This window comes from Crocodylus siamensis, chromosome 4, assembly GCF_052110815.1.
Source record: "Crocodylus siamensis isolate JL-2025a chromosome 4, ASM5211081v1, whole genome shotgun sequence".
In the NCBI taxonomy this organism is placed as follows: Eukaryota; Metazoa; Chordata; order Crocodylia; family Crocodylidae; genus Crocodylus; species Crocodylus siamensis.
The window spans coordinates 108461716-108487850 of record NC_143398.1 but is presented as its reverse complement, the minus strand read 5'-3'; positions in this window follow the sequence as shown (position 1 = coordinate 108487850).

The window sequence follows — 26135 nt, the reverse complement described above, 5'->3', positions numbered from 1 at the left end:
GCACGTAAATCTCTGGACTATATTTATTTAGCCATTTTCAATATTTAATAACCATGAATATTGATTCACTATTGAATAAAGTTTATTAAGCAAACACAGTCAAGTTAATTACATTTTATTATTCAAATAAGGAACTGAATATTAAAAATTCAAGTATTGCTGATAGCAGGCATTACAGTACATTGCTAGGAATATATGTTCCTCTTTTTTTTAAGCAAGTTGCTTGTTTTCCCACATCTCCAGCCATAGCTGGTATTAAACATGAGAGGTGTGGGGTTTTAAATCTTACCTGAATATTGTGTGGGAGTTCCAGTAGGTATAGCTGAGGGATAGAACTGAATGATAAAAAGACTGTAGAAAATAAATTTAAAAAATCCTAATTGCTACTACCCACATACAAGTTCCAATTACTACTTAGGAGACTCAAGAGACCAATAATCCAATTTGTGATCTGTTAGACAGACAAAGTTTTACTATATTCATCCTTTGTAAGAATTTTCACTGTCTGTCTGTCTCACATACATTCTCTCTCTCTCTCACACACACACACACACACACACACACACACACACACACACACACACACACACACACACACACACACACACACACACACAACTAGGCGTTGGAAGAGACATCAGGAGGTCATCTAATCCAACCCCCAGTTCAAAGAAGGACCAGCCCCCACTATATTATTCCAGCCAGGGCTTTGTAGAGCTGGGCCTTACAAAACTTAAAGAATGGCAATTCCACCTCCTCACTAGGTAAGCTCTTCGCCACCCTCCTAATGAGAGAGTTTTTCCTAATATCCAACCTAAACCTTCCTTGCTGTAACTTGAGACCATTTGCTTCTTGTTTTGTTGTCTGTCACCACTGAGAACAGTCTAGCTCCATCCTCTTTGGAAACCCCATTCAGGTAGTTAAAGGCTGCTATCCAATCCCCTCTCAGTCTTCTCTTCTGTAGAATAAATAAACACAGTTCCGTCAGCATCTCCTCATAAGTCATGTGCTCCAGCCCCCGAACCATTTTTGATGCTTGTCGCTGGACTCTCTCCAACTTTTCCACATCCCCCAGATGTGGCCTCACCAGTGCAGAATAGAGACGAATAAGTACTTCCCTCATCCTGCTGGCAGTGCTTCTACTAATGCAACCCCATTATGCTGTTTGCCTTCTTGGCAACAAGGGCACAATGCTAACTTCTATCCATCCTACAGTCCACTGTAACCCCAAGGTCCTTTACTGAAGAGCTGCTTGTTAGCCAGAGTGTGCCCAAGCTATAGTGGTGCATGGGATTGTTCCATTATAAGTTGAGGACTTTGCATTTTCCCCGGTTGAACCTCATGACATTTCTTTTGGTCCTATCCTCCAATTTGTCAAAGTCTCTCTGAATCCTAGCCCTACCCCCCACCATATCTGCTACACCCCTCAGCTTGGTGTCATCTGGTAACTTGTTAAGGATGCAATCCATCCTATCTTCCAGATAGTTAATGAACAAAACCAGGCCCAGAACTGACCCCTGGGGCACTTGACTTGATACCAGCTTTCAACTTAACATTGAGCTATTGATTACTACCTTTTGAGCCCAACAATCCAGCCTGCTTTCTATCCACTTTACAGTCCATTCAACCATACTTCCTCTGTTTGCTTGCAAGAATGCTGTGGGAAACTGTATCAAAAACCTTACTAAAGTTGAGGTATATTATGTCCATTGCTTTCCTCCCACCCACAGAGCCAGTCACCTCATCACAGAAGGCAGTCGGGTTGGTCAGACGAGACATGCTCTGGGAGAATCCATGCTGTCTGTTCCTAATCACTTTCTTCTCCTCCAAGTGCTTATAAATAGATGCTTTGAGGACCTGCTCCATGATTTTTCCAGGAACAAAGGTGATGCTGACTAGTCTATAGTTCCCTGGCACCTCCATTTCTTAAAGATGAGCACTATAAGTGCCCTTTTCCAATCATCCAGGACCTCCCCTGATTACCATGAGTTTTTCAAAGATAATGGCCAGTGACTTTGCAATCACATCAGCCAACCCCCTAAGCACTCTCAGATGCATTGCATCCAGCCCCATGGACTTGTACATATCCAGCTTTTCTAAATAGTCCCTAACCTGTTCTTTTCACCTCTTCCTCAAACTGTGCTGCCCAGTACAGTAGTCTGGGAGCTGACCTTGCCTGTGAAGACTAAGGTAAGAAATGGCATTGAGTACTTCAGCCTTTTCCTCATCATCTGTTACTAAGTTGCCTCCCCCATTCAGTAAGGGAACTTTAGTTAAACAAGCTTGAGTTGAATGAGTTTTGGTTAAAGCACCCCTGCCACCATTTTGAAGTGTAGGATGCTGAATACACATGATGCCGTAGATGCTTTAATTAGAATAGCTCCCAAAAGCCGTTCAAATTAAAGCGCCCCACCCCCTCCCCCTGAAGCATGTATAAAGATTTGGGCCTCCTGGAGGTGAGGTAGGTCACAGTTATGCTCTGCTGCTCCTGCTCTTCTGAACTCATGCCTGCCATAATTTGATGTTACTCTAGAATTCTTGAGTTCAGGGACATCTGAAGATACAGGGTTGTTCCTTCCTCGGAGGCTTTGTGCCTCACCCAAAATATGGTACACATCCAATTTATAGCAGTCTTCTCTATCTGGGATCAGTTCCTCTAGGCCCTGTCCTGAGTCCCTGCTTAATTATCTTAACTTTGACCACAATAGAAGCAAATGAATCTAGGCAGCCACCTCTTGTATCTGTCTTCCCTCTACTCAGGTTAACTCGTGACAAGTCTCAAACAGAATTAAAATAGAAAAACACTATTATTTTAATGACTTCTCTCTCAATGTTTCACAATCCTTTCGCTGCTGGCACCAAGTCCCCACTGCCAGTAATCCCTCTCAGGCTTGCAACCTCTAGGTTGTTGCAGCTTCTGCCGTTACCTTAACGCCCTTTCCTGAAGACTCCACTCTCTCCAAAGCATTGGTGATGTGTAGGGCATGCACATGGGCACATGTGCACCCCTTGAACATGGCGGTGCACCCCCTGAGAGAAGGCGCCACCAACACTGGTGGTACCTGTGGGCAGTTGCCGCTTGCTACCCTGCTCTTGCCGCTGACACTGCCAGTGGCATCTGTGGGTGGTCCATGATCGATGCTGGCTGCTGCCAATGGTGTCTACGGGTGGTTACCAACCACTGGTCAGCACTCGCCAGCCCCCCTCCCCACCTCCAACAGTGCTGTGGCTGCCTACAGCAGCTCTCCACTTGCTTGCACCATGCTCCTGCTGCCAGCAGCACTGCTGCTTGTGGGAGCTCGTCATCCTCCCCCTCCCAGCATCCGGGGGCACATGGCATTCATGCTCCCAAGGAGCGCTGTGTTATTGCCATCAGCAAATTCTTTTGTGTCTGCAGTGTCAGAGTTGTCAGAGCTAGAACACAAAGTCTCCCTAAACTTCATACGGCATCTTCAACTTACTGCTTGAACCTGCCAGCTTCTGCTTTCTCCCCTGCCCGACTTCTGGCTAGGTTTTAAATACCCATGGACCTCTTTCAGCCTGCTAATCACTTGCCCATCAGGCATGACTCACCTCTCAATTAGCCACCTTTCTCTGTGCTAGTACGTACAGACTCTTAAAGGGGCAGCAGCCTGGATTCCTTGACAGTGCCTTCTTTCCTCTTGTTGATCTAATAAAAGATATAACTTCTGGCCACGAGCCCTGGTTGCTTTTTCCTCTAGATGAATACAGTTACAACCTGGCTACCTTCTTCCCTCTATACTTCTGCCTTGATCCCTATTTTCCCCCTATTGCTTCTCTTATCAGTCTGTTAACAGGATTAGGGTTCCCTGTTATGGGGATGAAGAGAAGAGGTCACTGTGTTGTCTGTGAGACCTTGCTGGGTAGCTCTTCCTCCTGCCCAGGATATGAGACCATGAGTGAAGAACATGTCCAAACCCTTTAAAGGTTGTAAAAAGCCAAAGGGGGTCTCTGAAGGGGAAGAAAGAATAAAGATTTCTTGTATATTCCTAGTGTCCCATAGATTAAAAGATGGGGGAGCATGCTACTGAAAAAAACAATTAAAAATAATATAAGATTCCACATAAATATGAAATCCCAAAGCAAAATGTCTGAAACACTGTTCTAACTGTATATTAGCATGTGATGCATATATTTCTATGCAGTGTGTTTATATCATTGCATTACTTTCCCCTACTTGTAAATCAAAAGGGAGGGTTTCATAGGATCCAGGCAATTATTTTCTACATTATTCACACTGATCCCACTGTGGGTATTACCGGATGAGTTACTGACCAGATCTCCACTTATAGCTCTTGCAAATAAACATCTGTAAGACTGGGGATGAAGAACGGACCATTTTGTAGGCTCTAACACTATGGAGCAGGAATTTAAAATACAACCAAACCCAGAGATCTGTGCCATGCTATACTCCAGATACTTAGCTGAAATACCAGTAATGGATATATTTTTTTTCTGACACAAAGTGAAATAGAAATTGGTGTGTAGAATGCTCTGGAGAAACTCTCAAATGGTGGTGTGAATAAGCATAAAGAACAACCTTTTTCAGCCTTGAAGCATTTCCCCCAGAGCTCTGTTCACTCTAACTTTGTGTACATAGATACATGGCTAAATAAATAAATAATTCTCCTCACGCTTGTAAGTTGTGTTTGACAGTCGTGGGGACTGGGGACTGGAACTGAACTGATGCAGATGTGTGCATCTGGCATCTTGCTCTTGTTTTGTTTTGTTTTTAATATCTTGGACTCCTTCAAAGACAGACCCTTGAGGCAACCCCACTTCTTCCATTCTCTATCTTGGCATTTGTATGATGCCTGTTTTTATTCAATAGTAACCTGGAAAAATATTGGGGCAGAAATCACATAGGTCAAAATTCTGTTGATTTATAGTGCTATTTTGAATAAATTATCCTGTCTAGTTTTGTTGAAGAGGGAAATAATGTTAGAAAGATGATCAAAAATGTCAGTAGACATTATATTCTTAGCAGTTACTATGAGACTATCCTTTTTCATTTCTGCCCCCAATCATGTACATTTAGAATTTCTTCTAATGTGCAGTATATAGCCAGAATTTTTTCTACATAGTGCACATACAATTGGAATGAGGCTTTGGAAAGTGTCTTGATAATTTGAATAATGATAATATGGTTTGAGAGCTGGTGACTATATTACTATTTCCACCATGTTAATATTGCTGCTTTGCTTTGTAATTGTTTTGGGGTTTTGTGAATACCGTGTTAAATATTTTTACCCAAATGATTGTGCTGCTTGATTTGACTGACTTCTTGGGAGAGTAGAATGGGGTCCAATAAGATCCAGAGCTCATCATTTTAACATGACCCAGACCAAAAGTGACTTGAGAATTGTTTCCATGTGATGTCTTTCTGGATGGTCTCTGGAATGATTTTTGTCAAACATTTAAAAAATATTTGTTTCATTTCCAACTATTATCATATTTGTCACTTTTGGTAATTACAGTAAAGAAATTAAGGAATTTGAGGTGTGAAGGCTAAACTACCTTCTCAACCCAAACGAAATTTGTAAGAAAATATATTTTATTTTGCTGAAGAATCTTAGGCTTTGGGTGATTTTTTTTCATTATTCCACCTACACTTAAGGAAAGCAGACCTTGATTTACAAATTCAATTTATCTTCAGTTAAAAGGAAATTGATGCTAAAGTGTATGCCATACTTGAGACATTTTTTCATTCATTATCTTTTAGAGTAGTCTGGTATATAAAGCAATAAGATGGAATACTTTGAACACCGCAGAAACAGAAAGGAAGAATCTCAGACAGCAAAGTGGATCTCAATTTTCATTAATTTCTTGTCATAGTATATTTAATATATTGCTTCAATAAATAATTCTAACTCCATAGATTATTTGCAAGTAGTTCATTGTGATTATTTGGCATTCATAATCTTACATTCCTTGTTAGTTAGATTTGATGGGAGACATAGGTCAACAGTATGAACTTCTGCTTTGCTAAGTAGATTCTGTGCTTGACTGTGAGTACCATGCTTTGGTGGTGAGTATTCATAATTCTGTTTTCTCAATAAATATTTTTTTGTAAAATAGTTGTTGTTTTCACAAACATTCCTGTCAGCCAAACCTATGTGTTAGATTTGTCATAGAAAATGAACACAGGAATATGAACACTGCTGGAAACAAATGTATGTTAAATGCTAATATTTCTGCAATATATTATGTGGGATTCACTTAGCTTATTCATGCACTTTGTAAAAGCTATGACAGTCTTTCAGAAAACTTCAAGATTGCATCAATCACATTCAAAGGTAAATGCCTTCCAAAATTATAAACTGCCCCAGAATAAGTAGAGCCTTTTTTTGCTCCATGTAAGTCGGTTCTCCTGAGATCAGTCAGCTCTCTTTCACACATTCTGTCCCCGGCTTTACTTCTGTCTAGTATATGGCAGACAGTTATCAAATGAACTCCAGCTGATTTGAACCCTTAGACTGTTAGCCCTTTTTTGCCTTGGGCTCAGGTGCTTGGATACCTTTGTGATAAGCACAGTGTAAGAATAGAATTCTGGGGACAAGCACAGCAGTGTGGGAGGGAATGTATATTTCTTCGGCACTGATGGTCAATAGCTTCTTAAGAACAAAGGTACGCTATATTATTCAGAAATACACAGAGGAAGAATCTTATTAACATTGTAACAGGAGACAATGTTAATGAGAGAGGAACTCTCCCTCTTTCACCCTTTGCTGAGTAACAAGGTTAGGGACTCCTGTTACGTACTCCTCCCCTCCCCACCACTCTTCTTTGCTTGTTGGTGGGTCTGTGGCAAGCATGATGTCTTATCTTCTTCCTTTCTTCTAGAGAAGAAGTTAGCATTTCAATTTTCCCTTCTTGGCCTATGTTACTCACTAAAACAATATGGTTGCAGGGTTAAGTACCACCATGGAAGATGGCTATTGTATGCCTTCATCTGTTGAAGCCATTGGAGGGGAGCACAGTCTGTGGCCACTATAAACTGGCTGTCCAACAGGTAATATCTTAGCGTAAAGGGACGGGTTGGTGGAGCAGTTTAACTGCACCCTAAAGAACATGCTAAGGAAGTTTGCAGTAGAAAAACCACAAAGATGGGAACGACTGCTCCACCCATCTTTGTTTGCAGTAAGGGAGGCCTCACAGTCTTTGGTGGGATTTTTCCATTTGAGATGTTGTATGGACAGCAACCAGGAGTATCCTTGATTTAATTGATGGTGATTGGGAAGAGCAACAGCATAAAGCTAAGGACCCTGTGGGGTACATGTTGCAGTTGTGGGAGAGATTAGGGAATATGGGAAAGCAGGCCAAAGAACAGTTGTAGGAGGTTCAGGCATGCCGAGAGGCCCAATATAATAAAAGAGCTCAGGAGCTATTTATGTCTCACTGGATATTTAATAGCGAAGCATTCTTTCTCAAAGATAGTGACCATATTCCCTCTCATGGGGGTTTAACTTCCAGTTGATATAGACCACTGAATGTTCCTTTCTGCCCACTTTCTAAGTCAACAACACCAACAGCTACGTCCAATGCATCCATCTGCACCACAAATGGCTTAGTTAAAGTATGATATATATAAAAGAAGTGAATGACAAAGAGACTCCTTTACATATTGAAACAGTCTTTCTGCTGTTGTTGTCCATTTTACCTTCATAAAAGCTCCTGCTCAAGCTATCTCTGTCAGGAGTACCATCAACTCTGCAAAATTCAGCATGCATTTCAGATAACAGTTGGCAAGGCCCAAGAATGCTCTCATTTGATGTCAAGGTTCTTTGGGTAGATGTGATATCTTTTATTAAACCAACTTAATAGTTGAAAAAATTATTCTTTGCAAGCTTTTAGGCACAAACACCCTTCTTCAGGCATAGGAAAAGTGTGTTGGTGTTTTGTGTGCTCTCTTGGGTAGAATAGAAGCCAATATGCAAGATGCAGATCTGTGAAAATGCAAATGGGCGTGTCATGCTGCGACTTAGCTGGTGGTTAATCACACAAGTCCCTGGGCTGGGCCTTCCCCTACTCACCTGCCATGTCTTGATGGTACTTTAGAAAAGGGGGTTCAGTGGTATACGTGTTGGGCCCCCATAGGGGTACTCATGGTACCATCACAGCTGACTCGGGGTTCCACCTCCCCTATGCCCTATCCACTCGCCAACCATGGGTGTTGGCACTTCACTGGCCTCCGCTGCTGCTTCAGCTTGCTGGCCCAGCCTGCTTCATGTTGACTGAAGATGTGCCATCTGGCCCTATGCTTAGCTGCCTATGGATGCAGTGAGGGTATGTCTGGCAACTTCTCTGCCACTGGCCTTCAGTCCCTTTCTCTGGACTGGATTCTTTGGGCCTTCCCCAGCTGCAAAGTGGCCCTTCCTCCTTGACTTAGGAGGTCTCAGTAAAAGAAAAGGAGTGAAGGAAAAAGAGCAAAGGAAAAAAGATCACAAAAAAAGGAATGAAAGCAAAACACAACAGGTTACCTCTCCTCCTGTCCTCCTCTCTAGGAGGAGGAGTGGGGGAGGAAACTTAACAGGGGAACCCTAATCCCCTCTGTCCCTGCCTTGGTGGGGACCCATCTCCGTGGGTGCCACCCTGCTCTGACACCCAACAGCATCTCCTGCAGCCAGGTTCACACACCCTCTGCCTTCTTCCTGGCACTTTATTTGTGCCTTTTAAACCCTGAGCAGCAGTGCATGGGGTTGACATAATTGGCTAGGCACCACTCAGCCAGATGAACTGTGTACTTAAAAAGTGGTCCTGCACTAGTCTAGGCTTGCCTTTTCCCATGGGTAAGATTCCCCAGTCCTGTGTCATTCCCTACCCTTATCCCTCAGGGTTCAATGGGGCTCTCGGGGGAGCTGGGCAGATGTGCTTGGTCTTTGCCACCACAGCATAACAGTTAGGAACAGAGGGAATGGGGAACAATAGGTGTGAGACAGGTAGTACTTGCTGCTTAGTTTTAGGTGGTTGGTAGGTACAGAGGGCCTCTACCTTGTCTACCAAGGGCTATATCTGTCCTTTTCTGACTGGGAAGCTCAGGAAACAGGTTTCTTCCTTTCCAATTATACATTTTCCTCAGTCCACCATGAGACCTGCTTCTCTTAGTTCCTGTAGTACCATCTGAAGGTCTTTCATGTGACTATCCCAAGCTGAAGTGAAGACAGTTATATCATCTATATAGGCAGCAGCAGTAGCTTCAGTAACCTATCCATTAATCATTGAAATGTGGTTACTGTCTTTACATGTAGCTCAAATGGCATTCATCTAAATTCATACAGTCTCTAGCAGGTGGCAAATGCTCGTTTTTTTTTTTATCTTCAGGGGCCAAAGGTATCTGCCAATAGCCTTTTGTCATGCTTAGGGTCAATATGTAGTGGACCTGGCCAATCCTTTCCACTATCTAACCCACCTGCAGCATCAGGTAGGCATCAAATTTGGCTAATGCATTCACCTTCCTAAATTCATACGTAGAATGATGTTCCCATTTGGTTTTGGTACTGCTACTATAGGGCTCCACCATTTACTGTATGATTCCTAAATTATGCCACTCTCGTAACATGTTTTCAACCTTAATTTTTATCTGTCTCTGAAGTTATTGTGGAATCCTCCTCCAGACCTTGCTGAAGTCTTACCCAGGTGGGTTGGGGGAGGAGGGAAGAATGTCACTTCAGTATACCACCTCTCAGGCCTCTCCTGAGACCTCCCACTTCCTGAAAGTCCCCCATTAGTTCAGCTACTTAAATCCACTGGACCTCTGTCAACTAAGGACCCACTTCTACTGTTTTCAACCCCTCAGTCTCTCATGTGGAGGGTCCCACTTCTGGTTCATTTGGGTAGAGAGTAATCCATAGGGCTTCTCCCTCCCATAACTTCAGCTGGTTTATATGGTAAACTTGCCTTGTATTCCACTTATCTGGCTGGTGTACTTCATAATCTCTAGTCCCACCTGACATATCACTTTGTATCACTTAATGAGAGATCACTTGGACCTCTCCTATCAATAATGGTCCCTGTGATGTGCACAGCCCACATCATCGTATCCCTGTCCTCAGCTTCAGCTGCCCTTTCAACTATTTCTAGAAAGGCTTCATGATCATCATCTCTGGTCATCTTTGAGGGTGTAAAACCGTTGAGGTTAGCGTCAGTTTCAGCTCCTTCCCTCTGATGCATTTGTTTAGATTTTGTTAATCCCTCAAAAATCACCTGCTGTCAGGCCAACCACATCCTTTGTTCTTCTACTTGTTCCTGTTAGCCCTGAACCATCTGTACCATCAAGTTCTGCATCCATTGATTGGCCTCTTGCTGCTAGGCCAACAGCTGCAACAGCTTTTGCATTTCCATCCTCTTACTTCTGGCTCTAAGGGATCATCCTCAGAACTTTTCACATCTCTTCATTTTGAGGTGGTCAGAGATGTGGTGAAGTTTCCTAGCCAGTGCACCACTGTAACAGGTGAAATACCTGGGGTTGCCACAACACTCCCTTTTTTGGTCACCCCTATCCTGTAATGCCCCTGCTCCAGCCTCCCAGGGTCTCAACCGTTTTCCTCTCACCCGCCATGCAGACCTTGTTAAAGGTCTCTGAGGCCAGTGAACCTAAGTGCTCTGTTTTTCTCTGTCTCAGTATTGTCACCCTTTCCAGCCCTTAAAGTCTAAATTCCTCACCTCCAGTCATCCCCATAGTCATGCCTGTGCCTCAGAGGTGTTGTCCAACCTCATATTTAAGATGTTTCTCCCCACACTAATGCTAAATCTGGCACCGCCTGCAAACACCTGTTGGAGTTTCAGTTTTTCCTTGGCCTCCATCCCCTTTTGCTTTAGCTGGGCTCTGTCTGCTGCAGGCCTGTTCTGCCAGGATCTAGCTTAGGAGCTCCAGCCCCCTCTGATTTCTGGCCTCTCTGGCAACTGCCCTGCCTAAGACAGGAGATATATCCCTAGTTGCACCTCACTGGTGCCTCACTGTGTCCTCCACACTCCCTTTGGAATTTTGTTGGACTTTACCAAGTGGACTGGGAGTGTGGCAGCAGATTGCTGCCTTACCTTAAAAAAACAAACAAACAAAAAAACACCTCTTCCTTTCCCCGGGCCCCCGAACCTCCAGGCCAATGCTTGCCAAAAAGAAATGCACAGAAAAAGGGAACATTATCCCCATGCCTCTCACTGGCAGCAGTGGCTCAGCTCAGCCACAAATATTGAATGCTAGGAGTGTTTCCTCCTTGACTGTCAGCTTCCAAGCTACCCAAGTTGCCATCAGCCCTGTTAAGGGCACGCCTTTCACTTCAAGTATCTCCGGCTGGGTTGTTTTGCTGCTGCGGGGGTCTCCTTCTGGACTCTCTGCTTCCCAGCTACTGGAGGTCCTAGCAGTCTGCAATATAAGAGACTCGCAGCTTCCTGGAGTTCCTGCTCCCTTCTGGGTGGACTTCTCTTTTCCTCCCCTCCCACTTTGCCTGGCTTCCAGCCAGGCTTTTAAAGCACCCAAGGGCACTCTCCACTCATTATCCCTTTACAAAAAAGCAGACAGTGTCCTGGCTTACTGCCACAGGGCTTTGTTCTCTACCTTCACAGCTCCTGCCTTTTATCCTTGGCTGAGTAACAGGGTTAGGGTCACCTGCTACAAACATAAACAATGGAAACTGTATTGAACACTACTGAAAAGAAATGTATGCCCACTTCTACTGTTTCCCTGAGGGGTCAGGCCAACACTCAGGATCTCAATATTACACTGTTAGACAGAAGGGTGTGGTGTACAATTGCACATGCACACATAAAAATCAATTAAGCACACATACACTTACTAGGTAAATACACCCCTAATAGGCATACACACTCACATTAGCAGCTTAGGTACACACACATTCAAAATAATTAATCTAGGTTAATGCACACCTATCACCAGTTTAAGCCCATATATGCTACATGCACCAAATTTAGACAGAATCAGTTACCAGTTACCAACACCTGCATAAATCTAATACACATAGGTGGATTACTAATTCATATACCACATACACACAATTACATCTATATATGAATATATATGTGTATTCACTAATTTACACACATACCACCCACCTATATATACACACAGGTGAGTTCCTAAGTTGGGTATTGTGATATGTATGTATGTGCTTGGTGTACTTGGGATACGTGGGGAAAGGTTAAGGTAAGAAAGTAGAAGTGTAGGGAGTGAAAGTTGCTGTAAATTAAAGTCACTGGGACTGGGATTAGAAGCGGTAGACTAGAGGGGCCTGGGCTGAAGAACTGAGGCTTGGGGGTCACTTTAGGTTAATTGATTAAAAGACAATGCCCAAAGCCTGAAGAACAGGGAAGTGATATGGACACATAGGCTGGGACTGGAACCAGAGCTATGGGGGAGCTGAAAAGGTAGATGGGGAGAGGAAAAATGGGACTAAGCGAAAGTGTGGGTGTTACAGAGGGGCTTTAGGTGTGGGAAGCCAGAGGATGGCTCCAGGGCACCTAGAGAAGTTGCAGGAAGCAACAGTAGGTGCTGGAAGCTGGAGAAAGCTGTAGGACAGCTAAGAGGAGCTGGGAAGCTGCAGGCGGGTGGGGAGAGAATTACAGAAGGTGCAGGGGAAGCTTGAAAACAGAGAGACGGACAGCAGAAAATCATAGGAAAAGCAGCAGGTGGCAGGGCAACAGGAAAGTGGAGAAAGGCAGCAGAAAGTCACAGGGAAAAAGCAGTAGGTGCTGGAAGCTGGAGAAAGATGCCATGCAGTTTTCTCCAGCAGATAGAGCCTAAGAGGAGCTGGGAAGCTGCAGGAGGAGGGGGGAGGATTTCAGAAGGTGTGAGGGAAGCCTGAAAACAGAGACGGACAGCAGAAAATCACAGGAAAAGCAGTAGAAAGTTGCAGGGAAAAGGCAGTAGGAGCAGGGGAGGCTGAGAGGTGGCAGAAATTGGGAGATGGAATTGGGAGGAGATCAGGAAACGAGCAGAGAGGGTGGGGACTAAAGCTGAGAGAGAGAGAATGAAGCTGGAATTTAAGATAGATAACAGACTGGGATTCAGTAAAACATGACCCAACTCGGGGTTGCAAATGACAGTGGTTTTATTGAACAGGGGAGGTGGTGACACCAATGTCAGATTGGTTCCCTTCCATGCACGAGCACACACACACACACACACACACACACACACACACACACACACACACACACTAGCAGCAGGGGTTAAAGAGAATTTGTGCAGAGGCTGAAGTCCACTGAAGTCCAGGAGCAGAGAGAGAGAGTCCAAATTGTAGGAGGAGGTGTGCAGGTAATATCTACCTATTCCAGGCTGGAAGTTGATCTTCGATGGCTAGTCGGGGTCTCCTTCAGCTTGGTGTTGTCCAGAAGGGTTCACCAGCAGGGCCTTTGGGGTGGATAGGTTACGTGAAGCTGGTCTGGTCTGGATGGAAATGGCATTCCCACTGGGCCTGTTTTCACTGCCCCTCTTCATAAGGGCAGACCGTGTGTGACCCTAGTGACAAGAGGCATGCCCAGGCAAGGGTACTGAGCATGTGTGCTCCCTGCAGAGATGTGCAGTTTTGGGTGTCTGTAATGGTGGTGTACAATGGTTGAGTTGCTGGTTCTGCAGGGTCTTTAGTCTTGTCTTTCAAATGCTGGTCTTGTATCTGTTCCTGGGTGAGGTCCGTGGTTCCTGGATGAATCAACGCAAGGTGATGGCCCAGTCATTTCAGGCCATTCCGTAGAGGCCTGCTACCATTGTATTTCAAACATTCCCAATCATTCTCATTCATCAGGGAACAAATTTACATGGGAGGGGTACAATGAATCATATTGTTGCAACATGGGATGCCCAGGCATTGGACAGAAGATGTAGGCTTGACATATAAAATGGAAACTTGACATGACTTTGGTTCACTTACAAACACAGGCCTAAACCATATTCTTTCATCCATATGAAAGAATAAAAATCAATACAAAAATGTAATAATACAATATACAACAATAAAAATTAATACAAACCCAATAATTATACAATATGAAATAGTGGATATCCAAAAAATTGCTACCAAAATAAAAATGTTTAAAGCTTATCCTAAGTTTGAGCTCACTTACACTTATCTATAGGGAATAGAGAGGGAGAGAATGAGTCAGAAATGGTTGGGGAAGGGGAGGGAATGCACTTTAAAATAAATTTAAAAAAAAGGAAAAACTAGGGGTTTTGCTACACTGCCATTAGGAAAGATCTTGCTGTTTCTTTCTGATAGTGATTAAACCTTTGCTTCTGCCTCATCAGCAATATAGATGCTTATAATCAGCTTCCATGAGAAGCTTCAAGGGGTCTAAGTTCCAATGGATCCCAGCTGAGAGCAAGACACTGTGGAATGCAGACTTTTGGAAGCTCCTTGAGTAGTGTGGATAGGGACTACTTTATTTTGCAAGCAGGGAGGAAGAATCAGGAACCACATTCTCTATAGCAGGGGCGGCAAACTGATTGGGCACCATGGGCTGGATCCAGACTGAGGCTCCTTGTGGACAGGATCTGGACCCATCTCTGGCAGCACGGTGAGCACTGGTCACGTTGACACCCTTGGCTGCCTCAGCCACTTTGCTGGCTTAGCTACAGGCATTAACACATCCATAGCTTGTCCCACTGGGAAACAAGTCCCCAAGGGGAATCTGTACCTGGGACCTTGGCAGCATGGTGAGCAACACAGGCATTAACCCATGCCACTATGTTGACTCAGGGAAACACCCCTACTGTAATGCATCATTTTCGGTCCAAACCATGGTAGAATTGTTCTTGCAGGAACCATTAAGTAAGCTGGAAATGGTGACTGTAAAGCCATAGGAACACCATCCAGCTCTATTATCCTAAAGATGGGACTGGGAGGGTGCCTTCCCCCTCCATACTAGCCATGTCAACATTCATGCATTGGAGAAGGGAGAAAATCAATACAAAGCCACATGAGGAGCTTCCTAGTTCCTTTTTCCCTCTGCTAATTAGGTGGAGCTAACACAATCTCTTTTTTAATCGTTTATTTTGTTGTTAATTTTTTTCAATACAGTTGAAAAAATTTCAATATCTCTAAGGATCCCACATAAGGTAGAGGTTCTTTGGTGCTAGGCCATGTCTTAGTAAATGTTGTCTAGAACCATCCCTGTTCCAAACAGCTTCCAAGCTACATAACGCTAACAAAAAATAAGAGAAAAGGATATAAATATATAAGCAGAATGCGTTTGATGGCCAGCAAAAAGGCTTGTTGGTTCCTCTTTTATTTTTCTTTTAAAATTTTGCCATCCTTTTTCTTTAAGGTGGGGATTAGCTGAACTGAAGGACAAAAAGAAGGTGGAAGACACTGAAAGAAGGAGGTAAACAAGATAAGAAAGGAAAAAGCATGGAAGGCAATAAGAATTAAATTACAGTGAAGAGAAGGGAGGATGGAACAAAATGTCAAACTGGGAAGATTGTTCATATCCAAAGGTTAATATTATTGTCTTAGGAAATAAACTGATTTTTATGGCGAGCCTACAAGATAGAAATTGAAGCAGGTTGTCAACCTAAACTCAGTGATCATCTTTTTTCAATCAGAACAGCTTGTCTAAGGTTCTAACTGCAAAAACTGCACTTAAGTAATAAATTGCAGCTTTGTACCTAGCTGAGATTCTGGAAGCCATCTTTATTTTATCCTCATCAATATCTACCAGAAGGACTATTATTTTATCTTACATCCCTTATACTGGGACCATTTGAGCATGTCCAGACGTGTGTGGACATTTGGTTCCTGGGGGACAAGTAGTGGCAGTGCACCTTGGGCTGCCGATACTTGTCCTTGGGTAACATTCATCCCACGCACACTTTTTGGTGTGTGGCAAGTTGCCCAGGTGGGGTAGGGGAGGCCTTACCTTGGGTCCTGGAGTGGCCCAGCTCCGCTTTTCAGCAGCACACACTGGCTGAGCACGTGTTGCTCTGGGCTGGGTTTTTTTTTTTTTCCAGTTTTTTTTATCCCTGGATATCCAGGGGTTAAAAAAAACTGCAGGAAAAAAAAACAGTGCAGTGCACACTCAGGCAGCATGCCCTTGCAGTGCAGAGGACACCTGGACTATGCAGTACATGGCACTGCAAACAAGTTTGCAGCGCCACATACCACACAACTGTACTCATTTGAATTCGCCATTTGTGCCTTTACCAGACATTTGTCATCCATTTAATGTGATGGCTCCCTCTAACCAGTCTCTCCAATTTAAATTCACTGGCTGCCAATAAGTCTTCTAGAGATGATCATGATATCTAGTAGGAGTGTGCGAGATGGGCTGCATTTGATTCAGATTTGGCCCAAACTGGGGACAGTGATTTGATTTGTTGATTTGGATCACTGTCCCCATTTCAATTCAGCTGAATCTGAATCTGAAGATTTGATGCTGATTTGGAGAATCAGTGATTCAGCCATAGACACCGCTTTAAATGTTTTTTCTACATACCTCGAGGTACCAGGTGAATCTCATCAACGCTGCAATGCTGGGGCAGATGGAAAGTCCCACAGGGGCACTGGGTGGGGGGCTGCGTGCTCAGCGGCGAACCCGGAAGTGGACCAGGAGTACTTCTGTTCCACTTCCGGGTCTGCTGCTGTACGATGCTCCATCCACCTCACCATCTCAGCATTCACAAGCCACCTGGTACCTTGAGGTATGTAGAAAAAACATTTAAAGCTGTGCCTAGGTCTGAATCCCCAAATCTCTCTGAATCAATTTGGAGGGTTCCAATTTAATTTGGAGAGATTAAAGGGTTTCCTGATTCAATTCAGATTCAGAAATGTGGCCACTGAATCAGGCCGAATCTCTGCCAAATTGAATAGGGGACTAAAGTTTCGCACAGCCCTAATATCTAGTGTTCATTTTATTGCTGGTACTTGCTGCAGAGTTAGATGACCAGTGTTTTCCAGTGAATGTGCCAGGAAGGATTCCAGACAGTATTTTTACAACAAGACCAAATGGCTCTGTTCTTATTTGTTGTTGTTCTCTAGTTCTGCGTGGGATGTACACATATACCTTTTAAACAGACTTGTACACCTTTGTGCAGCTATGTTGGCTTACATGAAATCTTTTGTGTTGTCCTGTACATCAATGCTGTACAAGCAAGGGCAGTCAAATAGCCTTCAAAACACCTTTTCACTGAAATACAACCTCTCTTCTAATGTATATATATCTTATACTTTCCAATCCTCTGGTAGACTGCTCCTTTGATTTATAATTTCAAATAGAATTTAAGCATGAAAGAAAGCCATGTGTGCTAGTCTACTAGCATACCTTATTGAAACTCATGGCCTTTTATATCCCCAGGTTCCTAATCTTTCTCTTGGTCTCTCTCTGCTGTTTTATTCACTTTTATGTTTGTGACCAATATGGAAATTGATGAGAATTTGTAATGCTATTTAAAAAGTATATAAGAGAAAGGTTTACCTTTTGACCAGCTGCTCAGAGCTGATGAACAAAGCAAGTCCTGAGATGTTTATAGATTGGACATACTGACTTAAAATGTTTGTTTTGGGGGAGGATTTTTACATCTTACTTTTCATGTGCTGTATAGAATCTCCTAATGTGCACAAATGACTAAGAGACTCATTGAACTGAAAATTATAGAAGCTTGCGAAAGGAGTAAAAACAAACATGGTAAAAATAAATCATGGTTTCGGCACTGAAAATGTATTTTGTTAAGTTAATTTATTTTATCAAATATAATTTAAAATAATTTATTATAAGACATGGATTTTACAAAACATGGATTTTTATGGGCATACACAGTGTCCGTTACAGTTGAGGCTGACTTCCAGCCATCATACTAAACCTGCCTTATCATTTGGCATTAACTCTCCTCTAAATGACTTTGAGTCGGAAAATTTCCATGCTCGTTCTGAGGCTAAAGGGTGAATTTTCTTTTGAAAGCTTGAATATAATTGGTAGAGCTATTTGAACTTTATTAGAAGGTGGAAAAACAAACACTTCTCCTGATACTGTATGTTCGAAAGAAAACATTCTCTCATTAGTACCTTTAAAAGCTTTACTGCCTTCCAAGAGTAGCACTCAAACAAAACAAATGCAACTTAGTTGATTTGGGATTTAACCAAAAAATAAAAAAAGCTTTTAGCTGTTCAGACTCCAACTTTTGTTTAAAGAAATATGAACAAAAGTAGATTTTCTTTTAAAAACAAAAAAGATTTTATTTTTCCACTGAAAAATGTAAACGAAATCCTCCAACTTTTCCTTTGCATTGCTCTCTGAAGGACACAAAGTACACAGAAATGTAAACCTCTATATGGATGTAAGTTTGCTCAATAGAGGGTAAAATTTCCCTGGAAAATATTGGATGTAAAACTCTACCAGTACAAGTTTATACCAATTTAGGTGTTGACAATTAAAGACAATCAGCCTGTTTCCTGTTCTCATGCCCCTTATTGGTGAGGCACAGCTGTTTACTGTGTGCAGCCGCCCCAGGATAGCTGATGGTCAGCTGTCCATTCCTGATCTCAATGGCTAGGGATAGAAGTTACACATAAACTGGTTTAAGTGATCAGAAACTGGTTTAAACATGTAACAGAACAGAAGCTCAATGCACAGGAACCAGTTTTGAAATGGCTGCAAATGGTTTAAGATAAACCTGGTTGAATGTAGTATCAGACTTAACTGATTTGGGTCAAACCGATTTATGAAATTTCTGTCCCATACCCCTTCCTGGTTCAAGTTAAATCATAGTCCCCCAGCATCCCAGTATGCTTTCTAGACCTGGGCTGGGTTGTGCTGCCTGCACCAGAGAGTAGGACTGGCCCTACCCCTCTGCTCCCTTGCCGGAGCAGTGAGAGGTGGCTGATGAGGCAGGGAAAGTGACAAAGCCAGCAGGGGATGCAGCCCAGTCTACAGGGGATGCGGGGATGAGACTGTTGCATCCCCCCCAAAAAAAAAAACCCCAGCTGGGGTCCGGGGCCAGGGAGGGGGGTTAAACACCTCTTCCCTTAGCTCAAACTTAATGCTGGCTATGGCTGTGGATTACAAATCCCAGAGGCACCTGGAAGCAAGAAGAGGAAGTGATGAGCAACCCTGCAGAGTCCTGCTGCTATAATTCTGGAATGCAAGTCCCAGAGACCATGGGGGCAGCAGAAAGAGGAAGTAAACACACAGCCAGAGAGCTGTGATCTAGCACCCCCCCCCCCCAGCTTCTGGCCTGAGCCACTTCAGGCATGTGCCAGCACTTCCTGAGTCAAAGGTAAATGTTTGTTCACTTCTGTTTCAATTTAATCTGCAGTTTAGACTAATCTGCACATACTGAACCAAGTCAGCCTCAGACTTGTTGACTGTCTGTACCTAACCAATGTAATTTATATCAGTGTACAAAAAAGATGCCTGGAATGACAGATGTTCATCTAGGCCAATCCCAGGAAGAGGTGAATGGTGAGATTATTGGACAAAAGATGCCAAATTACATAATCATCAGAAGTAAAGTCTGACTGTCAAAATGACAAACTAGAGGCAGCAGCAGTGCAAGTTACCTTTTGACTGCTGTCAGCTTCAATTTTCTCCTGAAGGAACCTAGGGCCATGGAGGTAATATAGATTCTTTTTTTGTTCAATAGTTGACCTCTGCTAAAGTAGCCAATGTCAATTAATGCTAAAAACAATGCTGTCTTTTTGTAGCATCCACTACCAAATGGACAGAAGTCAATCTCTTGTTGCACATGAACATCACTTGGATTGTGCAAACTTCTGGACTGGATTAGATTTGTTGTTGGATCTGAGTCTAGCCACATAGAGATGCATAATTCCATGCCTACCTCATTTACTCTTCTTCCTTCTTTGAGTCACATATTTGGAAAAGGACCTTTTGAATCCTGAAGGTTGAACAAAATAGTAGTAGTAAGCATCTGAGTGTCTTGCAAGATAATAGAAATGTTCCAAGTGAGGTATCAGCTCACTGAACATCTGTGGGTGTGGCTGTAGAACCCAATTCTTGAGTGACAGTACCTTCTGTCCCTATCACATATGACATTTATATTGAACAATCCTTAATGTAGTGCAGGGTAATTTCTGAGGTTTCCTCTTTTTCTGCATGTCGAATTCTTTTTTCCTCAAAAACCTTCATTCCATGCTTAATAGATTGTTTCTAAGTGCTTCAGTCCTCACCAAACTTCTCCCAGTTATTGGCCTTGGTGTTCATTGCCTTCATATATCTCCTGGAAGTATCTTTGATCTGGAGGTAATGAAACATTTTTTACTTGTTATCAAAACCCCTTCTACCGCAGCTCTCTCACATTCAACATTACAAAAAAAAAAAAGGAAAAGCTGCACTATGTATGCTCAGATGGAATCAAAATTAAGCCAGACAAGTTCACCCATCTTTATTTATAATTTTAAAATAGGCATTTAATGGGAATAGTATCTACAGTTACACTAACTAGGACATACATACAAGGGCTATCAATCTTTGTGCTTCAGAGCATAAATTGGTCACAAGCTGTTTCAGACAGAAATTGCCCTACCTCAGCACTCATAATTTAGTGCTGAACAATTAGGAGCTTTCACAGAGTTTGCAACCTCTTTCTGACACACTGGTCATTAGCCACTGTTGCAGACAGGATTCCAGGCTAGGTGGCCATTGGCTCCTCCCAGGTTGAAATTCATATATACCCTGTTTTAGTTAGCTTGAATTATTCAAGGTTAATTGGCTATTCTGTTGCTTAAAGCTATTTTTGCCTTTGCTGTTTCACCAGGCACTAAACAGAGTTCAGGCTTGCAAATTTAAATGTCAATGACAGAGGAAAAATAATCTATGGCATGGTATTAATTTAGACTGTGCTTAAACTGCTGTCAACAGTAGGATCTCATTTACCTCAGCCCCACAATGAGACCCCCTCCCTTTCTCTCAGAGTACTGGCCTGGCTACCTATTCTATTGACTCAATTTTCCAGACTCCCAATTTTCCAAATATATTTGGTGTTACCAAAATGAACTAGGAAGGTGTGAATATAATGGATTTGCTATGCCAGAGCAAATCCAGACTTGTCAACATTCTTCCAGTTTGGAGGCAGAGACAAACAATTATCTCACCCTTTATGGAGTGGGAAATCAGTCACTTTCTTGCCCATGTTATCTCATAGGCCTGTGCAAAGTGGCTAGTATTCGCTTCGGATTCGGACGATTCGGGGGACAATGATTCGATTCAGTGATTCAGATCACTGTCCTGATTCTATTCAGCTGAATCTAACTCAGAGATTTGGCAGCAGCTGAATCTCTGAATCAGTCAGGCCAGGCCCATCCCTTTCCCAGCCCAGCAATGGCGGCCCCACCCGCCCCAGCTCCCAGCTCTTGGGGGTGGAGAAAAAAAAGCTCCAGCTCAGCAGGTGCTGCCAGGCAGGGGGCAATCCCTGCTGCCCCCCACTGCCCCACGCTGCATGGGAGCCCCCAACCTCCTCCCACTCCCCCAGCCTCCTTCCCCACAGGTGCCCTGCACAGGCCAGCCCTGGCCCTTTAAGAAAAAAAACCTGAAGAAACCCCGATACTCACTGCTGCTGCCAGCAGGGGATGATCCCTGCTGCCCCCAGGTGCCCCCTGTCATGTGGGGGGGCTCTGCATGAGCCCCTGAAGCCCTGAGGCTGCACCAGGAGTGGTGAGTCCCAGGGCTTTTCTTGGCTTTTTTTTTTCCTTCTTAAAGGGCCAGAGTCCTGGCAGGCAACCAAGAGGGGGCCGGGGGATTGGGGGGTGGCGAGGGGGCTCATGCAGTGCTCCCCATGCAATGTGGAGCAGTGGGAGGCAGCAGGAATCATGCCTTCTGCCCGGCAGCGCCTAGTGAGCACTAGGGCTTTTCTTTAAAATATGGAGCTGGGGCAGGCAGGGACAGCCATGTGGGGGCTGGGGGAGTGGGTGGATGTCGGGGGAGCCGGGGGAGCAGGCGAGGGTCAGGGGGCTGGCAGGGATCCCCCCATGGTTTCCCTCCCAGCTCCCCCAGCACCCTCTCCCCACCTCTAGTACTTACCAGCTGGGAGTGGCTGCAGTTCCCGCTGCAGCCACCGGGGACTGTCCAAATCATCAAAGCTCTCCAAATCTTTGCCGAAGATTTGGAGATCTCTGAATCAATTTGGACCTTTAAATTGGTCACCTGATTCGATTCGGATTTGGAGATTCACCGAATTGCACTGAATCTCCTCCGAATTGAATCACCACCTGAAGCTTTGCACAGCCCTATTATCCCATTCTGAGGGAAGGGCCGATTATATGCTGTCCTGATTAGCTGACCAGGAGTTAAGGACATGGTAGCTACTGTTTGTAAAATTCTAGGTTATCTTTCCTAGTGGCTCAGTGACAAGGAATGTGTAGTGTAGAGTAAGGTAGGATTGAGAACAGCTTGTTTTTTTTCCTCCTCCTGGCAAACGTACTGACTAGAATGATTTTTTCCAAGGGTGGCAGTGATTGGAGGTAGTTCAAGTCCTATCCCTTTTCTTATAAAGTCTGTTCTTTGTGGTGGTTACTCATGCAAAAACTCAAAGAGGGAGGGCCCTGTGTGACCAGTGGGCTTCAAGTATCCATTCTCGAGCGGCCTTCGCCCTGGTGGCAATCGTTGGGCATTCTCCAGGCTCTTCCTTCCACCCCTGCTGCACTGTGTCTGTCTCTGTAGATAAGTGCTTGTTATTATCTCTTCCCTCTCCCTTCCTGGGACACCCTGTTATGGTTGCAGTATCTTATGGATTCTGAAAATGAGAACCAGCACGCACCTGTCCTAATCTTCTAAATCTGTCCCCTTGAACTTCTAGAGCATTTATTTCTGTGTGGAATTAATCTTCTCCACCAAAACCATCAGTTTTTGATGGCAGAAAGATACAGAGACGAGATTTTATTTTGAGCAGCTGCCATACTTTGTAACAGATGGCACACATAGTTAGTAAAAATATTATCCTGGGTAGGTTGACAAAGAAATACTTACTAAGGTATGGGGCTAACACCTTGATGCATTCTGGAACAGTAAATGACTGGAGAGACATAGCCTCTGGGTAGCTGGTAGCATTATCCAATAGAACCAAAATAAACTTGTGACCCCCCCCCAAGTGCATTTCCAGGGTTCTTCCTAGATTCATCCTCAGTCATTTGAAAGGTTTGCCAACTTGGGCTAACAGAGCATCTCATTTTCTATGGCTACATTTGGTACTTTGGGCAGGTAGCTGGCCATAATATCCCATTAATAAATACTCTAGTTTATGCCCTACCTGAAGTGCTATGTTCAGGGTAAAGCATGTTCCAAATGTAAGATTTTCCTTCACACTCAGTGGGATAGTACAATTGGTAATGTACATAAGCACTGACTCCATGGGTGCTCCAGGACTTAAGCACCCACCAAAAATAATTAGCAGGTGCTCAGCACCCACAAGCCACATTGGGTGAGCTGGATTGAAATAATGTGCTGCTTCTCCTGGGCATGTGCCAGGCATGGCATGAGAACATAAATAAATAAAAAATGACCCACCAGAAAAAACAGTACTCATGGTATGTATATCCTCCACATGGGTTCTGCTTCACGTGGTAAAACATGACAGGAGCTGGCTAGTATTTTGCCTTTCCTGGATAACCTTTCCATTCAGCACAATCAGCTGCCAGTATGGATGTAGGGTCAGAAGGGAAGGGACCTAAATAGATCATCAAATCTGACCCCCTGCCCTGGGCAGGAGAGAATACTGGGCTCATAATACCCCAGGTAGGTAATTGTCAAGCCTCCTCTTAAAGACCCCCAAGGTAGGAGCCAGCACCACTTCCCTTGGAAGTTGGTTCCAGACCCTAGTCACCCTGACTGTGAAATAGTGTCTTCTAATGTCCAGCCTGAATCTACTCTCAAATAACTTATGGCCATTATTCCTTGTTACTCCAGGAGGTGCATGAGTGAACAGGGTCTCTCCCATTTCCTGCTGGCCCCCCTGGCAAGTTTGTAGATGGCCACCAGGTCCCCTCCCAGCCTTCTCTCATGAGGACTGAACAGGTTCAGGTCCTGCAGCTTTTCCTCATAGGGTCTCCCCTGCTGTCCCTGGATCATGTGAGTAGCCCTCCTCTGGAACCTCTCGATGCTGGCCACATCTTTCCTAAAGTGTGGTGCCCAGAATTGGACACAGTACTCCAAATGTGGCCTGACCAATGTTGCATAGAGGGGGAGGATTACCTCCTCAGCTCTGCTTGTGATGCTCTGTGGATGCATGACAAGGTGCAGTTGGCCTTCCTGACTGCGTCCTCACATTGGCGGCTCATGTTCATTTTGGAATCAATAATGACTCCAAGATCCTTTTCTGCCACTGTGCTTTCGAGAAGGGAGTTCCATGACCTATAGGTAGTATGTTGCTGGTTCTTACTGCCCAAGTGCAGTACCCCAGTAAGGAATCCCATCCTATTATCACTCGCCTACCCCTGTAACCTGTCCAGGTCCAGCTGTATCCTGTCCCTCCCTTCTAGCATGCCCACCTTGCCCCAGATCTTTGGTGTCATCAATGAATTTGAACAGGGTGCTTTTCACCCCCTCGTCCAAGTTGCTAATAAAGAGATTAAAAACTGTGGACCCAAGGACTGAGCCCTGGGGAACCCCACTGCCCACATCCCTCCAGGTCAAATATGACCTGTCCATCACCACTCTCTGGGTGCGGTCCATCAACCAATTTGTGACCCATCTGACTGTGTAGACATCAATGTCACAGGTGCCTAGCTTTTTAGTATACTTCTCTTAAGGAAACATCTGGCTCATTAGCTTCATATCAGATTATTTTTAAAATATGTGGCACAAGGTCTAGCTAGGCCCTCTTTTATGCCCATGGTATTTCAGTTGTTTTACCCTGATTGTGCATATAGCTTTCTCCCAGTCCCTATCTGTAATACCAGTTTGATTTTTCCCTTCCCCTTACCTAATCAAAAACATTCTTACCTGTCCTGCCTTCTTCTCTGACATGGAGATGTTTTAAAGTAATAGCGACAAAGATCTGAATCCACTAGGAAAGTGGCTGAAAGCCTTCTCAGGTCAGGGCTGGAATGACTCAATTTGGGTCAGAGGTGGGTGGGTGGATGCTAGGACCACCACTGCTGCTTCTCTCCACTGCAGCACTGGAGTAATGCCTAAAGCCAAACAGTGCCAAAGCTCACTACTGCCAAATGCTGTTGAAACCCCACATCCACAAGCCACATGTAAAGTCTCCTCAGGCCAGATTTGGCCTACAGACTGTAGGTTGTCAACTCCTGCCCTAGGGTGAATGTGACTGTAGACCACTGCAGGCAATTTTCCTCAAACTTGTCTCAACCATGGATGTAGAATGACAGTTGCATCCAGCAGATCTTGCAGATACTGTTACTTTTGTCTAATTACCAGCAGTCAGAATAAAGTTCTTGATATTATCACTCAGATCTCTTCTTTGTGATTCCTCACTGCTACTGCTTTGAGGCTTTGCATCTGCAGCTATAATTGAAATTACAAGAAGATATGTGAACACCCACCTGGCAGCAGCTCCCCTCAAACTAGTGGCTGTGTCCCTCTTGAGTTTGCTTGGAGAGGTGCAGGTTTATTCCCCTTTAATTTAGATGGACAACAGAAATGCCCTGTCAGAAATTCACACCCCATTAATAAACAAAATTGCTTTATATCCAGGCGATCTTCATTAGAAACAATCCCAGAGCCATTACTGAGCTTAGACCAGCATCTCTGGCTCACTGAGCCTCCAGCTTGACTCCAACTCTCCACTTTGAGAGTGAGACAGAATTGGATTTCCTTGCTATTTAGCTTTGAATTAATTGTCAGTAAGCCACACTTCTCCACCAAACTAGTTTGACCATACCTCTGAGTCTAGAGCTACATTCTTCCTGTAAATAGTTGAATATAAGTTTCTGTATGTAATAAAGAGTTGTTCCATCACAAGCCTCCAGATATGACAGGGTAGGTCTAGCTCTTGGAACCACTGTAGGGCCTGCTTGCGGCCCTGAAATTCCTGCAGGGCCTCATCAGCTGCACCTTTGCACTGCCGCAGTTTGATTAGCTGGACCTTTATTACTTCCATCCCTTCTGGCCAGGTTGACTATGAAACATCTCAACAAGACAGCCTTCACAAGAAAATCCCCTCCTCCAAGTAGGCACATTATTGGGGTTAAGGAGTC